At 39.3% G+C, this 21,491-nt stretch overlaps 1 long non-coding RNA gene across 1 annotated transcript in view; it reads left to right on the top strand.

Annotated features, from left to right (window-relative positions):
• Positions 1–15,054, top strand: part of LOC116664227 — a 59,155-nt gene extending 44,101 nt beyond the window's left edge. The window contains exon 8 of the long non-coding RNA XR_004320627.1: positions 11,753–15,054. This is a non-coding gene — a long non-coding RNA (uncharacterized LOC116664227). The remainder of the gene's footprint in view (positions 1–11,752) is intronic.
• Positions 15,055–21,491: the final 6,437 nt, after the last annotated feature.

Here is a 21,491-nt window from a genome sequence, read left to right as displayed (position 1 = left end):
TTTAAAATTTTAATAGCAGTTTCTATAATGGGTATTTAAAGGCTATGCTCTTGAAAAAGCAAGACTCATTAAAAATAGAAGTAGCATTACTTTTTTCCAATAAGTATAAAAATAATATGAGCTTATTGTAAAAGAAATTTCAGAAAAATTGAACACTTATCACTTTGTTAAAATTATCTTATTATCATGAGTACTTTACTGTTGAGAATCTATTATGTGCAAGTGCATTACACAGAATCTTTAAATTAGCCCTGCGCGATAGGCATCACCTCTGTCTTACATATAAGAAATGCAAGGTTCATAGAGACTTTCAAAGTTGCATACTAATAAGTGATGGGCTGTGTGTATGTGTATGTGTGTGTGTGTACCTGCAGATTTATGCCCAGGCTCTTAGGCTGGAAACTCTATGTGCCTCCCTCTGTTAAGTGGTTCCTAACCAGGAGGATCATTCTTGATGTATTGGATTCCGGAGGTCTGCAGTGGGGCCCAGAAATCCCTACTAGTCACTTATACTGTGCTGTAATTAGAGTTCTACAAGACCAGACAGTCTCTTTTTCTTAATTTAGAGAAAATTCCTAGCAGGTCTGAATTAATTACTGATCATTTCACTGGGGTGCCAAGTTATTTTTGCCCATGTTATTGACTCCTGCCAGCAAATAAGCACTAAACATAGAAGCCCTCCTCCACTGATCTGCTTGCTAATGCTCTGAGTGAGTCCTTCTGTGGTTAATGTCTCAGTTTGTCTCTAGGGTCCCTTACTTCTCTACTGCCCTTCTTTTGGTCCTGGGGCTTCTTGACTGTGGGCTGTGAGCCCCTGGGATTCTCAGGCCGTGGGCTCAAATTGTAGAGTGAGGAAGGAGAGATCATAACTAAGCTAAGCAATGCTGGGAAATAAGAGAGAGAGAAGGAAGTGGACAGGGGAGGAGGGAAGAGCAGGGGAGGGAGAGAGAGAGAGAGAGAGAGGAATCTGACAAATTAAGGAATATTTTGTGATTATAGAGTAATAAGATTCATTTTTCTTATGTGGATGATAATCCATCTTCAAAGGCAGTTTTATTAAAGGAGTCCCAAACATACATTCTAAACATTTAAAAATGTCACATAAAGGAAATAGGACTGTAATGCCACTTTAGAGGAGAAAGTTTGGAATAGTGCCAAGATGGAAGATTTCTTTATTCTGTGGCATCAAGGTCTTTTTTGGCTTTGAGGTCTTTGCATTTGGCCTCCACTCAAGCCCAAAGCTTGATAGCATGAACAGCCCTGAGGTGAAGTGTCACAGGCAACTACGTTCAGTCAGAATGAAGGCTGGCGTATGCACTTTCAAGGGAAGGCCATTTCAAATACTGTGTAGCTGCTGGGTGAAGTTGCTGGTGCAGGGCAATGGCAGCCCGAGAATGCACATGTCCTGTCTGTTTCAGAGGCACCAGAAGGACCAAGAACATGATTGTTAGTGCCTGTGTGCAAAAGGAGAACCTATACTGAATGGAATATTTGGTAATTTGTTGAAATAGTCATTGAGTGACCCTAACTCTTTAAATATCTTCTTATACATATCTATCAAATATGTCTTAAAACTGATAAAACCCAATGTCAGTAAGTATGTAAAGAAATGGGAATTTTCACTCATTGTGAGAATTGGTACAAGCATTTGGAAGGTAATTTAATACTATTAAGTGGTTTACCTGTTTTTTCTTTTTTTTTAATGGAGGTACTAGGGATTGAACCCAGGACCTTGTGCATACTAAGCACACACTCTACCACTGAGCTATTACCCTCCTCCCCTATTAAATGTTTTAATGTTTGTATCATTCGATCCAGTAGTTACACTTCTATAAACTTATTCTTCAGAAATACTTGCTGAAGTTTATAGTAATAAATGTACAAGAATATACATTCAATATTTTTTTTTTTGGAAGTATAGTTGATTTACAATGTGTTAGTTTCTGGTGTATAGCATAGTGATTCAGTTATACATATATATTATTTTGCATATTCTTTTTCATTATAGGTTATTGCAAACTATTGAATATAGTTCCCTGTGCTATATAGTAAGCCCTTTTTTTTTTTTTTATCTATTCTGTATATAGTAGTTTGTATCTGCTAATCCTGAACTCCTAATTTATCCCTCCTCCCTGCCCCACCTCCTGGTAACCATAAGTTATTTTATAAGTGGATCTGTTTCTGTTTTGTAAATAAGTTCTTTTTTTTTTTTTCTTTTAGATTTCACATACAAGTGATAACTTAGTGTATTTTTCTTTCTCTTTCTGACTTCGTTTAGTATGACAATCTCCAGGCCCATCCATGTTGCCGCAAATGGCATTATTTCGTTCTTCTTTATGGCTGAGTAGTATCTCATTTGTGTATATATACCACATCTTTATCCAGTCATCTGTCGATGGGCATTTAGGTTGCTTCCATGTCTTGGCTATTGTAAATACATTCAGTATTTTTAAAACCTTTTTTGATGAAACAAAACACATGAAACAGAGCTCATAAAGTTCACATGTAAGGTTTAATGGATAATTGTGAATCAAATATTCACATAACCAGCACTCATATCAAGGAAGACAATGCCAGTTCCCCAGAATTCCCCAGGTGTCCTTCCCAGTTACAATCCTATTTCTTTCCTACAGAGATAACTTCTTTCCTGACTCTTATATCTGCCAGAACTGGGTTGTCCAATATGGTAGCCACCAGCCACACATGGCTAATAAGCACTTGAAACATGCCTAGGTGAACTTCAGATATGCTGTGAATATAAAGTTCACACTGGATTAAGTATAAAGGCCTAATATGAAAAGAAAGAATGTAAAGCACTTCATTAATTTTGATTTTGATTCTGTATTGAAGTTACAATATTTTGAATATATTGGATTAAATAAGATATATATTAATTTCACCTATTTTTTCCTTTTGTTTAATGTGACTGCTGCAAAATTTAAAATTACATGTATGACTTACTTTTGTGGCTCACATTATATTTATGTTGGACAGCACAGCTCTACAAGTAACCACTATCTTGACTGATAATGATTTTTTTCCTTTTTTTTTTTAGATTTTTTCCATCTGTGTATACATCTGTAAAATATTATAATTTAGTTTTACCTATTTTTGAAATTTATATAAATGGAAAATGCTTTATGTGTTCTTTTGTATCTTACTTCTTTGCTTATGTTTGTGTAATTAATCCTGCTCTTACATATAACTGGGATTCATTCATTTTCATTGCTGTATATAGTATTCCATTTTGTGAATATACACTATAATTCTTTTATCCACTCTACTATGCTAATTTATACCCCTACTAGCAGTGTATGAGAATTACAGCATCATTTTTAAAATAAAAAAATTGGAAACATCACAAATATTCATCTTTTAGGGACTGATAGGTAAAATACAGTACATCTATGCAATGAAATGCCATATAATTATTGAAAAGAATGAGCTGACTCTCTGAAATGACTTGGAAAGATGTCCAGAATACATCGCAAACTTAAAATAACAAAGAATGCATAAAAAAGTTGCAAAATAGATTTATAGAATTATCCTATCTGAGCAAAAGTCCAAAAGTCTAGAAGAACAAAAGAAGTTTTTGCAGCAGAACAATAGGCTTGAGCGCCTTGGACTGTATGAGAGAAAAGGGTGGAGAGGGACGTGGTTAGAGGTGTGTCCTCAGAGGCTTTTACTGGGAGATGGGGAGCCATGTGAGATCATTTGAGGGACACACTGAGGACTGGAGGGCTCTGGGAGAAGACTTCTTCTCAGGTTGTGCATTGCCAATTTGGGGCAAGGCCACAATGAAGTATACTAAACAGTGAGCGCTGGCCTTGATTTGAGTCTCCTGGGCCACTCTAGTTCCCTTGGGATTTAGATGGGATCCAGAAGCTGCTGAGAGACAGACTGGGGAATTTGCCAGAGGGGACTTCTAGGGCAGGGGGAGATAACTTTGTATGTTGAGGGGAGTCTACAGAGTGGCCTCTCCAGGCTAGGACCTAATGGAGGCCACAGTCAGAAATTGGACGGGCCTATTGAGACAATGTAAGATGAGAGGAGGTCAAATCAACAAAGAGAAGTTGGTTGATAATTCTTGGGAACCGAGTGAACCAAAAGAACAGACAGTGGAGTCCAGGGTGGCCAGCAGACCAGGAGAGTCACCCTGAAGCCCAGGGGACACAAGGCAGCATAAATCCAAGGATTAGTACAAGGCCAGGGACTCCCTTTCCTCCACTACTCCCCAAGGATGTGTAAACCTATTTCAGAGGGAGGAGCAAGCTTTCTGAGATACTGTCTTTCTCCAGACAGAAGACTTAAGAGACTTTTCGAAATACTGGACCCTACTAAGTTTAAGCTGCAGTAGATGTTTAGCAACATACTTGTCTTACCTATTTGCGGGTAGGAGGTTAATGAATAGAACTATATAACACAATCAAGTTCATTTTTCTTCGCAAGTATGCACTGTAGCAAATTAAACTTTGCAACCTCACTTCATGGGTGTATATCTGTAGAAGAAAGCATCAGGAGGAAGATGGGCCAAATGGTGGCTGGCAGTCTCCAAAGGGATGGGTTTCTTGCTGACTTTCCCTTTCTATACTGCAGAGTTCTATGTTTGCTTCTCCACCACACCCAGTTTTATTGTGATATAGTTGACATGTAACATTGTGTTAGTTTAAGATGTACAATGTAATGATTTGATATATGTATATATTGCACAATGATTACCACAGTAAGTTTAGTTAACATATATCACCTCACCTAGTTGTAAATTTTTTTTAAAGAAGTATGCATTAATTTTGTAATCAGGAGAACTTTGTAGAAAAATTAAATTTCCTTAAACCTTTATAATTTTAATAATGTATATTTCTTCATCTTCCTGTATGCAACAGAAAAAATAAAGCAGATGTTGTCAAGATAAGAACTTCAATTCTAGGAGGCTATAGCTTTTTTTTTTCTTTTAACATTTTTTTATTGAGTTATAGTCGTTTTACAATGTTGTATCAAATTCCAGTGTAGAGCGCAATTTTTCAGTTTTACATGAACATACATATATTCATTATCACATTTTTTTTTTTTTGCTGTGAGCTACCACAGGATCTTGTATGTATTTCCCTGTGCCATACAGTATAATCTTGTTTATCTATTCTACATTTTGAAATCTCAAGTCTGTCCCTTCCCATCCCTTGCCCCCATGGCAACCACAAGTTTGTATTCTATTTCTATGAGTCTGTTTCTGTTTTGTATTTATGTTTTTTTTTTTAAGATTCCACATATGAGCAATCTCATATGGTATTTTTCTTTCTCTTTCTGGCTTACTTCACTTAGAATGACATTCTCCAGGAACATCCACGTTGCTGAAAATGGCGTTATGTTTTTGTTTTTTATGGCTGAATAGTATTCCATTGTATAAATATACCACCTCTTCTTTATTCAGTCATCTGTTGATGGACATTTAAGCTGTTTCCATGTCTTGGCTATTGTAAATAGTGCTGCTATGAACATTGGGGTGCAGGTGTCATTTTGAAGTAGGGTTCCTTCTGGATATATGCCCACGAGTGGGATTCCTGGGTCATATGGTAAGTCTATTCCTAGTCTTTTGAGGAATCTCCATACTGTTTTCCACAGTGGCTGCAACAAACTGCATTCCCACCAGCAGTGTAGGAGGGTTCCCTTTTCTCCACAGTCTCTCCAGCATTTGTCATTTGTGGACTTTTGAATGATGGCCATTCTGACTGGTGTGAGGTGATACCTCATTGTAGTTTTGATTTGCATTTCTCTGATGATTAGTGATATTGAGCATTTTTTCATGTGCCTAGTGATCATTTGTATGTCTTCCTTAGAGAATTGCTTGTTTAGGTCTTTTGCCCATTTTTGGATGGGATTGTTTGTTTCTTTCTTGTTAAGTCATACGAGCTGCTTATATATTCTGGAGATCAAGCCTTTGTCATTTTCATTTGCAAAAATTTTCTCCCATTCTGTAGACTGTCATTTTGTTTTACTTATGGTTTCCTTTGCTGTGCAGAAGCTTGTAAGTTTCATTAGGTCCCATTTATTTACTCTTGCTTTTATTGCTATTGCTTAGGTAGACTGCCCTAGGAGAACATTTTTGAGATGTATGTAAGATAATGTTTTGCCTATATTTTCTTCTAGGAGGTTTATTGTATCTTGTCTTATGTTTAAGTCTTTGATCCATTAGCTATAGCTTATTAAGTGGAAAATGCATATGTTTAGCTATTTTACTTTATTTGATCTGTATTTTTTAGAAAATTTATATTGAATGGATATATAATTTATGAGTAAACTAATGTGGGGTTTATGGCACCAGGCCCTTGGATAAGAAAACATCTTCTTCTAGTGCCATTGTTTCTATTAGAAAATCAGATTTAACTTTAGGCAAAACTTTTAGGTAAGTGACCTGCTGTAGGAATAAGTATTAAGTTCATGTTTAATTTATCATAATCTACCTTCCAAGTAATATCAGCCTATTTATGAACAGGGTAAGGACATTACAACTACACAATTCCATTCTCTTCCTCCTCCTTTTACGCTCTCATTGCTCATATTTTACTACTAGCTATGCTACAAGCTTCTCAATTTCTCAATTTTTGCTTTAAAAATTGGTGGTCTTTCAAAGAAATTTGAAAAGAAGATATATAAAATAAAGGCACTAAATTTTTTAAAACACTGACTTAATTTATCCTTTCTTTTGCTCCTCATTTTTTTCTGCAGCACTAGAGTTATATCAGATTTATTTCCTTTTAGCCACATTTGTCATCGTAAAGATTTGTGGAGACATATTCTCTCAGCTTTTATCTTTCTAAGAATATCTTTATTTCATCTTCATTTTTGAAAGATATTTTCACTGAATATGAAATTATAAGTTGACATTTATTTTTCTTTTATGACTTCACAGAAATTTCTCCATTGTCTTCTGACTTGAATAATTTCGGGGCAGGGGGAGGTCAGACTATTTGTGTCCTTTCCTGCTTGTATTTAATGGATTTCCTGCCCACCTCCTCTGGCTGCTCTTTTTAAAATCTGCTTTTTACTTTTGATTTTCAGAAATTCAGTGTTGATATGACTAGGTCGATTCTTTGTGTTTATTCTGCTTGGAATTCACTGAGAGTCTTAAATCTTTGGATTGTTGTCCTTTATCAGTTTTGGGACGTTCTTGGTCAGTATATCTTCAAATATTTCTTGTGTTTCACTTTCTCCCTCCTCTGCTTCTGGGTCTCCAATTGTGTTAATGTTAGACTATTTGATTTTTTTTTCTCTCTCTGTTAATTTTTCTCTCTCTCATTCTTTTTTCTTTTTTCCTTTTTGTGTTTCAGTTTGGATACTTATGTTGATCTAAATTTGGCTCTGTGATACTATCTTCTACTTTGTCTGATCTGTGGTTACACCCATCTAATGAATCCCTTACTTCTGATGCCATATTTTTCATTTCTAGCTTTCTATTAGATTCCTTTTTTTTTTTAAATTGAAGTACAGTCAGTTACAATGTGTCAATTTCTGGTATACAGCATAATGTCCCAGTCATACATATATATGCATAAATTCATTTTCATTAAAGGTTATTACAAGATATTGAATATAGTTCCCTCTATTAGATTCTTAGAAAAAAACTTTCCATGTCTCTGTTGAATGTCTTCATCTCCTCGATCATGTTTCCGTCCTTCCCACTAGATACTTCAGCATTCTTATCATAATTATCTTGAAGTCCTAGTCTGATCATTTCAATATTTGGGTCAGGCCCAGGTTTGTTTCCATTGACTATTTTCTTTTATGACCATCGGTCACGTTTTCTTGTTTTCCATATGTCTTGTGATTTTTTTTTGTTGCATTCTGGGCATTTAGTACGTAAGAATAGTAGAGACTGAAGTAAGCACTATTTCCCTTCAGAAGGGTGACTATCAGGCCGCCAGAGTGGGGCAGTCAGTCTGATCCGTCATTGGGTGTGCACTTTTCTGCAATTTGGTTTAGTTCACCAGTGACCTCAAATGTTTTGAGAGTGGAATCTGGACTTTTTCTTTAGCAAGGCCTCTATGCTTCCGAGTGTTGGTGAAATTCCAGGGATTTTCTAGTGCTTCACAGCTCACACCTCAACTTGTGGAGCTATTGAATATCTCTCCTTGCTTTTCAGACCAACTGCCCACCTTTGGGTTGCTGGGGATTTGCCTTCCATTCCTGCCACCTCTCATACTAATTTATTTTTTATTTTTACTTTTTAATGGAAGTACTGGGGATTGAACCCAGGACTTTGTGCATGCTAAGCATGAGCTCTACCACTGAGCTATACCCTCTACCTCCTGCTCATACTAATTTTTGAAAAAACATTAGTATTTACCATTAAAGTTTAGTTAGCAGAAGAAACTACATTTCTAGAACAATTTTTTCTCTGTAGTTACTTATCTGTTTTCACCAAATCCTCAGCATAAATACTGTAAAAATGTAATTAAATCTGTAAAGCTTTTTTACCTTCCCCAAATCTTCTAAAATATATATAATTAGCAGTGCAACCAGGGGTTTGTTTTATTTTTAAATTGACATGGTAGTGAAGAATCACAATATTTTTTAATATAAGATTCTGGTCAAAAATACTTTTATACTTAAAATAGATTACTAGAGCAGAGATAAATTGTCACCAGATAATTAGAACTATATGTACATTATTGAGACTTTGAGATGTAGTAGCAGATGATAAATCTAGCATTTCCAGTGGATTGTTTTAGGAGTTAATATTCAACAATAGTGGATAAAGCAGTGGGAGATTGCACATTAGTGAAGTTTTAACCTCTGAAAGTTTTCATGCCCATGTGTTTCTGAAGCTCCCCATTTTTACCACTAGAAAAATCTATAGAAAAATTCAATTTTGACTGAAGAAAAATTTGATTTAGTATTGAGGTTTGTTCAGCTAGCTAAGAATCCAGAGACAGCTTTGGACTTAACATTTTGTTGTTTCCCTTTCTGGGCCTGGAGAATTGATCAGACTTCATTTCCCATTGTTTTTAAGAACAATCTCTAACTTCAGACATTTCTGAGCAATGCTCATTTGAAAAATATCTGTCATTTCTTGTGGATTTAATAAAACCTTATGCATTTTCAGCTGTATGAAAGTTAAGAAAATTGATTCTTTTTCTTTGTTTGATTCAGCTATATTAAAGGCAGTCCTCAGAGGTGATGTTAAATTTTGCTTTTGTGTCTTACCTTTTTCAAAGTTTTTTGAGATTACCAAATAAGGACACAGGTTTGTTGATTGAATATTTGTTATGGTCAGTATGAAAACGCTGATTTTTAGATACTTCTGGTTGGTATAGTGCTAGTATAAAAACCTAAATATATATAAAAATGAAAATTATTTATTATGCCAGTAACAAGGCAAGTAACTATTGTATAAGAAAAACAGAAATACAAGGAGCACATCAAGTTATTTTTATGAATTAAACTACAGCTACTTTTACTTTAGTACCAACTATGACAAGATTTGTTTCCAACTTTTAACTGGAATATTTTCAGTCATTCAGAAATGTTGGAAGAATGACAAGCAACATGATACACTTCTTATCTCAGTTTACTGATTGTTAATATTTTCTGACAATTCTAAAAAGTTACAACACATCTTTTACTTGGGCAGTTGAGAATTATATTTTGTTTCTGTTTATTTTTTGGTGGTTTTCTTCTTGGTGATTAGTTACATAGACAAAAAGACCCTGAGAAAGAATTACACTCTCACTTCAGTCAGTGCTAAGCTCGTGGTATCTGCTACTTGTGAGCCATTCATCTAGAGCCTGGGTTCTCTTGGATCACAGCAAGAGGAGAAGAGGAGAAATAAGAGAATGTTTCCTTTATAAAGTATCTTCTTCCCCTTACCCCCGCTTTTGATGAGTTCTTGCTAGTCTGAAGAATTAACCATGTGCATCAAGGCAGAATGAAATTCAATTTTCTTTTCTTCTTATCAAGTGAAGAAAGGTCAATCTTTCTAGGTTTTTCTTATGTACTGTATTATCCATCAGAAAGTTCACGATGATTTTGGATTCTGTTCTATTTCCCACAAGCCTGTCTTCAGGGCTAATAGTTTATAGCACTCTTGTTCAGATAAGAAGGATTGGTGCTGGAGGATTTATGATATCTCACCTAATTTTCCATCACCATACCTTGACCTTGGCCTTATAAGTTGTAGCCCATACAAAGCAATCGATTGCTACCTGATAGAGGCAAATGACCCTCTTCAGCTCCAGGGCAATAGCTAATAAGGTCTTGATAATTGTGATTTATCTACTGTCAGCTGTGATTGCATGTGCCTCTCAGAAGCTGCCCTGAATTGATGGATGCAACTTGTATGACAGGAAGCCAGTTCCAGAGGCTTTCTCCTTTTATCCTTAGCATCACCAGGGCTCCGAGAATGGGATTGATGAAGTCACTTTTCTTTCACTGTGGTTTTCTATAATGAAATATGATAAAAATTCATCTTCTCTTGAGCATGCCATTTTTCCCTTGTCAGATCTGCAGTCTTTCTCTGAACCGATTTGCTATCTATAAAAGCAGTGGCCTTGTACTTCCCTTTTGATTCAAGGAGCTCTGGGTTGGCCAAGAGGAGCTTTTTGTATAAATTTAGTAGAGGGTCATCTCTTTCCTTAGCTGAGACATTTGGTTTCCCTTTTAATGAATTTGACAGGAAAAGAAATATCTGTTATTGGTGAATCTCTGAAATACTTCAAACTGTCTCATCCCTCAAACGTCGTTGACCACAACCCTATGTACGATGTGTTAGGAGAAATGAAAACGAGTTTTCCTGTGTGTCCCAGGATTGAAGGATACCTTAGTCATTAGTAGAAACAACGATGTGGTAATCTAGGTCCTCCTGATTTAAAGACATCATTACTTACTAATTTGAGGAACCCTCAGAATCAAGCTCTTTGTGCTTCTGACTTGTCGGAAGTGGAAGCCTATTGGCATGTCCTTTAAAATCCTGAATCATGGATAATACTGGATTCACTACTAACGGAAGTAGCTGGGGGCCAAAGACAAGCTCTTATATCCTGGTGTCCAGCCCTGCCACTATGATACATTTTGTATATTTTTTCCCCACTGGCATTTGCTCAGTAGTGCTTGATTTCAATTCAACTTGCATCTGAAGTTCAATCTGCATTTGAACTTCAGTTTGTTTTTGCGTTTGTCCAGATTTATCAAATAAACATATGTTAAGCATTTCTTGGGTCCGGGAAAAGGAAGAATCCTTCAAGCTTTCTCAGACCCTCTCCTCACTGTACCCCGTCTTATACATGAACCACCTACCACACTATTATAATTGTCTGTTATGATGCAGACTGCTAGTGTCCCTCAATATCCATTTTCTCTTTGTCTGTAAAGATAGAATTTCTAGTTTTTAGCTGGGTGCATGGTTTCCCAGTTCCCCTGAGCTGGGTGCATGGCTCCCTGAGAATAAAGGCTATATTTCCCTGTGTTCTTTGCAGCTTGTTGTGACCATATGACTCCATTCTGGCCAGCTGGGATGTGAGGGAAAGGAATGTGTGTGGCTTCCAGGAGGAAGGGCATGCACTTTCTTTTTCTCTTCTTTTACTCTGCTGAGTAAAAGTGAAGCCCAAAGACTTGAATAGCTCAGGCTTTGCCCTGAGAATCTTTATGTAACTCAGCTTACTTGTAAGGGTTTTGACCCACCTTTTGGTCTTTTGCATCTATTCTTTTTTTCACTGGACCTTCCACTGGTTTCCTAAAGATTTCCTTTACGTCCTTCAAGATTTATTTCCTGTCACCAGCCCTGTGATGTTTTATCTGCCTCATCTTCCTGGAAGAACTCTTGAAGTCACCAGATTGTCCCTTAAGTAGCTGAAGTCTGCAGGCCTTATGCATAATGTTGGCTGTGAGACACCACTGAGGTATGTGCCGATTACTAAGTTCTAATCTCTCAGCTCCAAACCCATCTTTCTCTGAGGTCGGAGAAAGCTTTCAAAAACACAAAAATAATGTCATTCCCCTTTTTAAAAAGTTTCAGTGGCTCCCGTGGCATCCTGGAGAAAATCCAAGCTGCTATACATTTCACAGTGAAGCCATGGTAATATGGCCCCTACCAGCTCATCCAGCTTTGCTGGCCATTGTCTCCCTATCTTGGGGTGGGGCAGGAGGACATCCCTGGCCAGGAAGCAAGGTCAGGGTTCACCCTGCTCCCTCATGGACTAAGCTATGGGTAAGAAATCACAGTGATGCCATTTTGAGTTCTGTGTCTCCCAGAGGGTCGCCTGCCTTTGATTTAATGTCTGTGCTGCTCCCACTGCTGCTCATTTCAGTGGAGCCGTGATGCAGACCCTGTGGGCTTCCATTCTCTGTGCCTGAATGAGTATGTGAGGGCACCTCTGGCTGTTGCTTTTGTGCTCTCTTTTCTAGTCCTCTTCCTCTTTTTCTTTCTTCCTTTTGCCTCATTGCATCCAAGAAAGCAAGAAGCGTTACTGGCAACTCTCCCAGAGCCATTCGAGAAAATTCAGCCAGGGTTCTTTTGCAGCAGTAGCTGCTGGAGCTGGCCAGTCTGATCTGGAAATACCATTTCAGTATGTGCTGCCAGTGTTTCCGTCTGTGCCCCAAGGATATTGGCTTCATTAACTTGGACTAAATGAACTTCTCAGAATGGATCGCCCAAGATAGCTACCTTATCACAGAAACAATGTTAACTCTTTGTACATTAAAAAAAAACAAACCCCAAAACTAAAAAAAAAACCCACAAAAACCAAAACCCAACACACACACACACACGCGCAAAAGAAAACCAAAAACAAAATATTAACAAAACAAACAAATACAAACAACTTCAAAAATTTAGTATATTTATACTGGGTAGGAATCTTTTAATGCAAAGGTCAGAAACTCAATTCAAATTAGCTTAAGCCTAAAAAAGGAATTTATTAACTTATTTAGCTGGTAAATGCAGGAGTAGAGCTGGATCCTGGAATACAAATATTCTTGTTTTTTCTCTCTCTCCCTTCCTGATTTGCTGCTCTCTGTGTGGCCATTTTCTCTCCTTCAAGATGTGTTCCCTGCCTGCAGGAGGTGAGGGGCCACAGGGCTGCAGACAGCTCTCAGCTTACGTCAGCCCAGCCTGGCCACCTTCTCTCTCAACATCTCTCCATAAAATCCTGAGGAAGGGCTCTGGTTGGTTCTGCTTTACTCATTTGTCCCAGCTGTTCCCCTCCCCTCACCAAGCCCCTCCTTACGGTCGAGAGGACAGGGAACTGTGATTGGTACTTCATCCAGAACCACGTAGAATCGGGGGGGGGGGCAGTTACCCAAAGAAGTGGGGGTGTTGTTATTAGAATATGGAGGAAAGGCACGTTGGGCCAACAACAACAATAAAAAGGCAACCAGGAGCATTATCATCTCCATTTCACAAACAACAAGATTGAGGCCCAGAGAATGTCAATGACTCTTCCTTTTTCACACAGTGAGTGAGTGGGCAGAGCTGGGAGCCCGGGACCCATGGGTGTTGCTCCTTGAACCTCACCATTTTGCTGTCAGTCATGTCAGCTAGGAAGAGCTGCTCCAGGCACAAGAGCAGGGGTGCCGCATGGTTCCCATTGCGGGGAGCAGCCCAGCTTTATTAGAGCTGTAGCACTGAGACAAGTAGCAGCTAGGTTTCACCTCCACCAATTCAACAGTTATGTTGCTCTGAACAAGAACACTTAAAGATAAGAAAAGCTAATGTTCCCACCTTGATCGTTTTTCCCCCTAGAGCCCTGGACAGTTACATTAGTCTGTTAGTGTCATTTTGAATAGTAGAGGGAGTGGAATGTTTGTCAAACTTCAGTGTTCTAGAGAATAACCTTGGATACCTGGTAAAATGTGATTTCTGGACACTACTCTTAGAAACTCTGATCCTTAGGCCTGGAATGGGCCTGAAGGATCTGCATCTTACACAAGAACTCCAGATACTGCTGACGCAGGCAGTATAAGTTCTGCCTCTTGGAGCTCTTGTGTAGTGGTTGAGATTCTGAGTCTGAATCCCTGGCTCTATCACTAGTAGCTTTGTGGCGGTGAGTGAGTTACTCAACCTCACTTAGCCTCAGTTTACCTATCTATAAAATGGGAATGATGATGATGCCTACTTACCTCTCAGTCACATGAGGATTAAATAAAGCAATGCATTTAAAACATGAAAAAAAGAGACAACTAAAGAGCTGTCTATACCACTATAGATACATAGATCCCACCACTGCTAAGCATTACTACTCCCATTAGCACTGTTTACTGAACAACTACTGTCTTCTAGGCACAGGGCAGGCCCTTTATGTACATAGCCTCTTTCTGAACATTACATGACACTCACTATTTCATAGAAGGGGAAGCTGACACTTGGAAAATTTAACACGCCTGAAGTCACAGAGCTAGTCTGAGTCCAGGTCCATGTTCTTTAGACTGCCTTAAACTTCTGGCTGGAGAGTCCGCTGTCTTAACATTGCATGTTAATTACAGCTCATAAAGGACCCTATGAGGGAGCGACCAGAAGAGGGCATGACTTTATATTGACCTTCAGCCACATTGGCTGACTTAGGTTTTTATAATGTTGCAGGTGCATTTTTATGATCCAGCCTGTGCAATGAGGTTAATGAACCAGTACTTTGCTCACATGGGCTGAATGTGACTGTGAAGGTGAAGATGAGGAGGACTGAGCTATTTAACTGAAACAGGGTTGCGTAAGCACATGCCGGGGAGACCAAGGCCACCTACGGACACTTTAAATTGAGTGTTGCCAATAAGCCTTTGTCAAAACAGAAGCCTACACAATATTTGTGCATCTATTCTTTTACTTTGGGTTAAGATTAAAAAATTATTTACTATTGGTTTGCCACTAGCTGTTAAAGACTTTAAACATACGGGTAAATAGTAATCAAAAACATGGAAATATAATTTAGCCTTGATATATGAGCTACATAGTGGGTTAAGGGAAGAAGTCAATTGTATATACTTAAACATATATACTATATATACTTAAAATGTCCCATATATCTTATATAGTGTACACACACACACACACACACACACACACACACACACACACACCCCAGTTCTTTATCCAGTCATCTGTCGGTGGACATTTAGGTTGCTTCCATGTCTTGGCTATTGTAAATAGTGCTGCTGTAAACATAGGGGTGCATGTATCTTTTTGAATTAGTGCTTTCTCTGGATATATGCCCAGGAGTGGGATTGGTGGGTCTATTTTTACTTTTTTTAAAAAATTCCCATACTGTTTTCCATAGTGGCTGCTCGAAATTACATTTCTGAGCCTGGTTTCATCTTGATTTCAGTATACTTCACTAGGCTGGGGGAACTCTCAAAGCACATGAAAAACATTTATTTGACTTAAGTCTCACAATTATACCCCTTCAGTTAGTGGCTGGCTGTCACAAAGAGCTTACAGAGACCACAGTGTTTATAGGTCAACGTTTGTGCTGCCCCCTTCACAGTCTCCTGCTAAGAGTGGAAGGTCATATTTCATTCCACCCCCCTGGTCAGGGGTGGGCACCCAGGCCAAGGTGAGTCACACTGCAGATTGGTCAATGGTCTATAAGATGGCTCAATACCAAGGATCTGCCCAAACTGTTCTGATGGTGTAAGCAATTTCTTTGTCTTTAAGAGAATTGAGGTACAGAGAGTTGTTTGGCTATGGGACCAGGAGCTGAAAGCCGAGGTACAGAGAGAGGACAGTCTGCAGATACCACACGGCCTCAAAGCCTTGAGTAAGCTGAAGTCAAGAGGTAGAGGAAAGGTGAGTATAGCTCCCAGACACACATAGCTCTTGAACATGGTAACAGGTGTTCCTAAGTGGGGTTTCCTAGGCCATTGCATTTGGGTAACACCACATCTATATCCCCTCTTGGAGAGTCACATGGTGCTTTAGCATTTTAAAGATTCTCTGAAAATCCCACAGAAAGAATCTTGTCTAATGCTGTTAACTCAGTGTTTCCCAGATGTATTTGACAACAGAACTCTCACCTGTTCACAACTTACCATGTTCCAGGGACCAGTGTTCTGAGTGGAAACTGGTGTGTGGGCGGGAGCAAAAGGAGAGATGGTAGCGGAAACAGAAAGGCAGCTCTGTCGAGTTTCTGGTCATTAGATCTATTCCACACTTGGAACTGCCTTCTAGTCACTGTGAGGTCTGGGTCCAGCTGTCCTTGGGCTGCCGTGGTATTTTAGGGTTTCTTATTTCCACCAGTATTCTTATCTCAAACCTTTACTAATTAAGATGAGTTGAGTGAGTCTTTTTACTCGTAACTAAGAGTCTGACTAATGTAACTGGACGTTAGATGTGTTTCCTCAGATACTACGACAGGTGACAAATGTCCCAACTTCCTCAGGAGTGTTGGACCACCTCTATGGGTTGTGCAAGGAAACCGTGGAACTGGTGTGGCCAGCATTCGCCCCTCATGTGCTCCAGGTGAGGGTGAAGGGGGGAAGAATCATCTTGGGGGTGGACAGTGTGAATCCTTTGGCGAGAGTGTTGTCAGTGTGTCTTCCTTTGGCAGCAGAGAGAGAGCTCCCCTGGGGTAGTAAACAAATAAGAGGGCCTTCAGAGTTTCAGATGAAGGGACTGGTACCTATTTCTTTCTGGCCAGAGCTGGCAGAATGAAGCAAGAAGGCAATGATGGAGGAGCTGGACTCCCACTGGTGGAGGAACTAAGGTGTAAACAGGTGAGGACCCATGACAGAGGCATGGGACTTTTATCTTTTTATTTTTTAATTCAAGTATAGTTGATTTACAATGTTGTGTTATTTCTGGTGCACAGCATGGTGGTTGAGTTATATATATATATATTCATTTTCATTATAGGTTATTACAAGCTATTGAATGTAATTCTGTGTGCTGTACAGGAGGACTTATTGTTTATCAATTCTGTATATAGTAGTTTGTATCTGCTAATCCCAGACTCCTATTTTGTCCCCTCCCCCTTTCCCCCCTGGTAACCATAAGTTTGTTTTCTATGTCTGTGAGTCTGTTTGTATTGTAAATAAGTTCTATTGTCTCTCTCTTTTTTTTTAAAGATTCCACATATAAGTGTTATCATATGGTATTTGTCTTTCTCACTTCACTTAGTATGACAATTTCCAGGTCCATCCATATTGCTGCAAATGGCATTATTTCATTCTTTTCTAAGGCTGAGTAGTATTCCGGGGTGTGTGTGTGTGTGTGTGTGTGTACACACCACATCTTTATCTAGTCATCTGTCGATGGACATGTAGGTTGTTTCCATGCAGCTAGACTTTATCTTAATGAAGAGAATCTCGCAGAGGGACAAGGGGAACCCAGCATCAAGAGGCTGGTGGTGGATAGTAGGGGAAACTAGAGCTGTGGGGATGGAATTCGTGGCCAGTTGGAGGAAGCACCATCCATCCTGATGACTACATCAAGGTCCTCAGTGGGCAGAGGGTGAGGAAGAAGTGTTAGTAACTGTGTATCTGCTGTGCTGAGACCCGCTTTCAGATGACAATTCCACTGGTGTAGGAAGACTTTTAGTGTCCCTTCCTCTTTTCCCTCCCAGCACTCCCTCCACCCAAGGGGGGTTCAGAGGCAGCAGAGGGCGTGGGGTGGGGGAGGCATAGAAGGAGCATAGAGAAGGTGCCCCGCGCACCCCTTTCTCAGGAGGTTTCCCAGGAGAGGTAGGTGCCAATTGAATGAGAGTTTGGAGATTGGTTTTTTGAGAAGACTTGAATTTTTTTGCCTAAAAAGACCAAAGGACTTTTATTTTTGGAGTGACCACAGGATCTCTGAGCCTTGGGCTGGGATGGAGAAGGTCTATGCAGTGAGTTTTGCAGAGGTTGTGCCTTTGGCTTATTCAACTCTGCACTCTACATTCCAGGAGTAGGACAGAGCTAAAAAATCAATTTCCAGGGCTTAATAAATATTTACACTGCTTCTAAGTAACTATGTGTGAACTAGCTCTAACACGAAAGATTGTAGACACTAAGACTGCACATCCGATTAACGCAGTCAATTCATATGCATTCAATCACTGAGCATTATTAAACACCTCAGCTGGATACTGGGGCTACGAGGATGAATAAGAGCTGCTTCTTGTCCTAAAGAAGCATGCAGCCTAGTGTGAGAAGCCCCAGTCCAGCCTGGGGCTTGCTTCCTTCACGTTGCAGAAGAATCACAGTGGTGTTGGTTCAAAGATACTGTCACTCCTAAGTCTGATTTGATAGATCTGGGTTGGGACCTAGGACTCTGTATGTTAACAAGCACCTTGTTCTAAGGCCATCAGTGGAGAAATAATAATCTAGCCTCTGACCTGCACCGCATACCAAGGCAGTGTTTACTGCATCAGGACATGCATTACTGATTGTCTCACAGTTTACCCCGGAGTGCAGGATGGTGTTACCCATTTGGATACAACATTTCTTTCTTTTGTCCATAAATAAGGTTTTATTGGGATATGCTCATTGGATACAACATTCTGCTTTTTTTTTTTTTTTTTTTGGTGGAGGGGGAGCAATTAGGTTTGTTTGTTTGTTTATTTATTTATTATTAATTTTAATGGAGGTACTGGGGATTGAACCCAGGACCTCATGCATGCTTTGCATGCAGTCTACCACTGAGCTACATCCTCCCCACCCTGTTCTTTATTACATCAAATGAAAATAGCTGGATAGATTTGCACCAAATTAGAAGAGCATGTTTGGGCTTGTCAGACTTAAAAGACAGGGTGAAGGAAATTTACTGGGTGAGTTCCTGAGGAGGGAGTCCTTTGCAGAGAGAGGCAGCTGTCTTCAGATTGGTGTCAGGTGCTGAATTCTGACAACGCTGCTTCTCCCCAGAGCAGGCTGGGCTTAGGGTGGAAGTAGCAGGAGTTTATTGATTTAATGGTGGTTAATGATTGATGTAAGTAGCCCTGGGAGGCGAGGTACCTGATAACAGAATTTTCATAAAAATATGCAGGATAAAATGGACTATAAGCATGTGAACACAGAGCTTTAATCCTCATTCAGCTCTCTGTTTATGGAAATTTGGCTAAAGTTCTTGTGTTCTCTAGTTCCCTGATTATATAATTAGGACAGGGCTGACTTTTTTTTCATAAAGTAGTTGTAAGGGATAATGAATGCAACCCCATGTTAGCACTTGGAAACTTTATAAAGATGAGTTTTTTTTTAAAAGATGAGTTTTATTATATGTTAGAAATGCAGAATAAGCAGGATGAGCTAGATTTTATTGTAAGAGCTTGGACTGAGTTTAATCTGGCTTCCCTTATACTGTACTGTTTTGTTTATTTCCTCTATTGTCTGCTTTGATGACTCAGTTTACAAGTGTGATGTAATTTTGAAATCACATGTGATTAGATTTAAGAAATCTAACATGAGAACCAGGGCATTTAGAAATTTTTAGAAAGCTGAACAGGACTCTTAGAGATGAAGCAAGATGGAGGAGTGTGCTAAGTGACTGACTGTGGACTTACAAATAGAGGAGTCCATTCTCTTTTGGTTATTAATTTGCTAAGGGGCCTTGAGCCATAAATATAAATGAAATCTGTGAAAAATTGACACATGTACTCAGATCAGGGCAATATATCACCACACCTAAGATATGGTGCAATTTGAAAGTCTTAAATATTTAACATAATTCTGTGTCATATAATTACTTGTATGGCATTATCTTTAATAGGAGCTGATTAATGAGGGTGACATAAAGCAAGGATGAATATTAGTTCTTCAGACACTGATGTTCAGATAGCCACCTGAATATTCATTTTTCCTCTAAGTCCTGTTCCTTCAGGATTATAGAAATGTCAATTGTTTTTGCAGAGTTTCCATTTCCAGAAGCAGTTATTCATAATCCCCAGAGACCTCTTCCCTAACAGACTACAGTAAAACTTAGAATTAATGGTGGTGACATTTTAGACCTAAATTACTGCCTTTGCGGTTTAAATAATTATCCTGCTATGTCTGTGGAAGGGACTTTCAAATTTTTCACTTCATTCCTGGCTTCTCCCTCATCTCCACCTCGTGACTCCTTTCTTGTCCCTTACAACTGAATGCAGGAGGCTGAATTTCTAATTTTCCCCTTTAAATTTTTCTGCTTGTTAATAGTACTTTCATGGTAACTCATCTAAAATAGTTTTTTTAAAAAAACAAATTCTTCTCAATGGTCATCTCTGGACACCCATTTTGTTCTTCCTTTTGGCAATGAGTAGCTGCTATGTGCTGGTCCATCCTGGGATTTACAGGTTTCTTCACCTGTCTTTCTCTGTTTTTGTACTTTATTCCTCAAAGATGATTCCCTCTCTCTCTCTCTCCCTCTCCCTCTCTCTCTATATATTTATATAATTTTTTGAGCAGTTTTAAAGGGTCACGGCAAAATTGAGCAGAAGGTATAGAGCTTCCCCATGTACTCTCTGCCCCTATAACATGCACGCCGCCTCCATTATCAACATCTCCACCCACCAGTGGTACATCTGGTACCGTTCATGAACCTACATTGACACACTGTAATCACTCAGAGACCATAGCTTTCTACTGGGTTCACTCTTGTGTTGTACACTGTATGGATTTGGATAAATGTATATGGACATATATCCACCTTATAATATCATACAAAGGAGTTTCACTGCTCTAAAAATCTGCTGTGTTCCACCTATTCATCCCTCCCTCCCCCTAATTGTTGGTTTTGTAATAAATAATTGTTGAGTGCCTACTGTCAACTGGGAATGGACTAGCTACTTAAAAAACAAACTAAAAAATAAGGTCCCATGTTACTTAGAATCTTACGGTCTGTGGGAGACCAATTACCTAAACAAATAACCTGATGCAATAAGCAAAATTGCTTTAAAGAGATTGTGGGTCAGCAGGATGGGAGAAATGGAGCTCATGAGTCGACCTGGAGAATGTGGAGAATGCTTCCCAGCAGACCTATCTTCTCTAGTGGGAGTGTATGGCATGCAGTGGAGAGGGCTTGGTGCAGAGGGGGCAGGGGATGGCATCTCAGCTGGGAGGATGGCACATGCAGAGGCCCAGCAGCTGTGTGGGACGAGGCCTGCTCAGGGTGATCACAGAAGACCTGTTTGAAGACCTGGCTGTGTGGTGAGGTGTAGACGGAGATGAGACTTGGAAGGGAGGCAGGGCAGAGATTGTGAAATGCCTTGAAGAGCAGGCAAAAGGAATTTATTAGGTTTCATCTTGGAGGCACTGGGAAGCCACCGAAGAATTTGAGCAGCATTCTGATATGATCAGATTATTACGTTGGAAAAACTCTAGTGGAAGGGTGGTAGACAGATGAAAGGGCAGCAGGACTGGAGGCAAGAAAGGCCAGTGAGGATGCTTCCATAATATTTAGTCTGGGATTCAAACAGGGCAAGAATAGGGCAGCTGGGGGGAGACGGGAGAGGAGAGATTTATGAGGTACACAGGATTTGGTAATGATTAAATAATGGGGCAAAGAAGAAGGACGTTTCTGGCTTGTGGTCAACTTAACATTTATCGAGATAGAGAAGACAAAAAGG

This window comes from Camelus ferus, chromosome 6, assembly GCF_009834535.1.
Source record: "Camelus ferus isolate YT-003-E chromosome 6, BCGSAC_Cfer_1.0, whole genome shotgun sequence".
NCBI lineage: Eukaryota > Metazoa > Chordata > Mammalia > Artiodactyla > Camelidae > Camelus > Camelus ferus.
The sequence above is the reverse complement of the archived record's forward strand: the minus strand, read 5'-3'. Positions and strand labels throughout refer to the sequence as shown.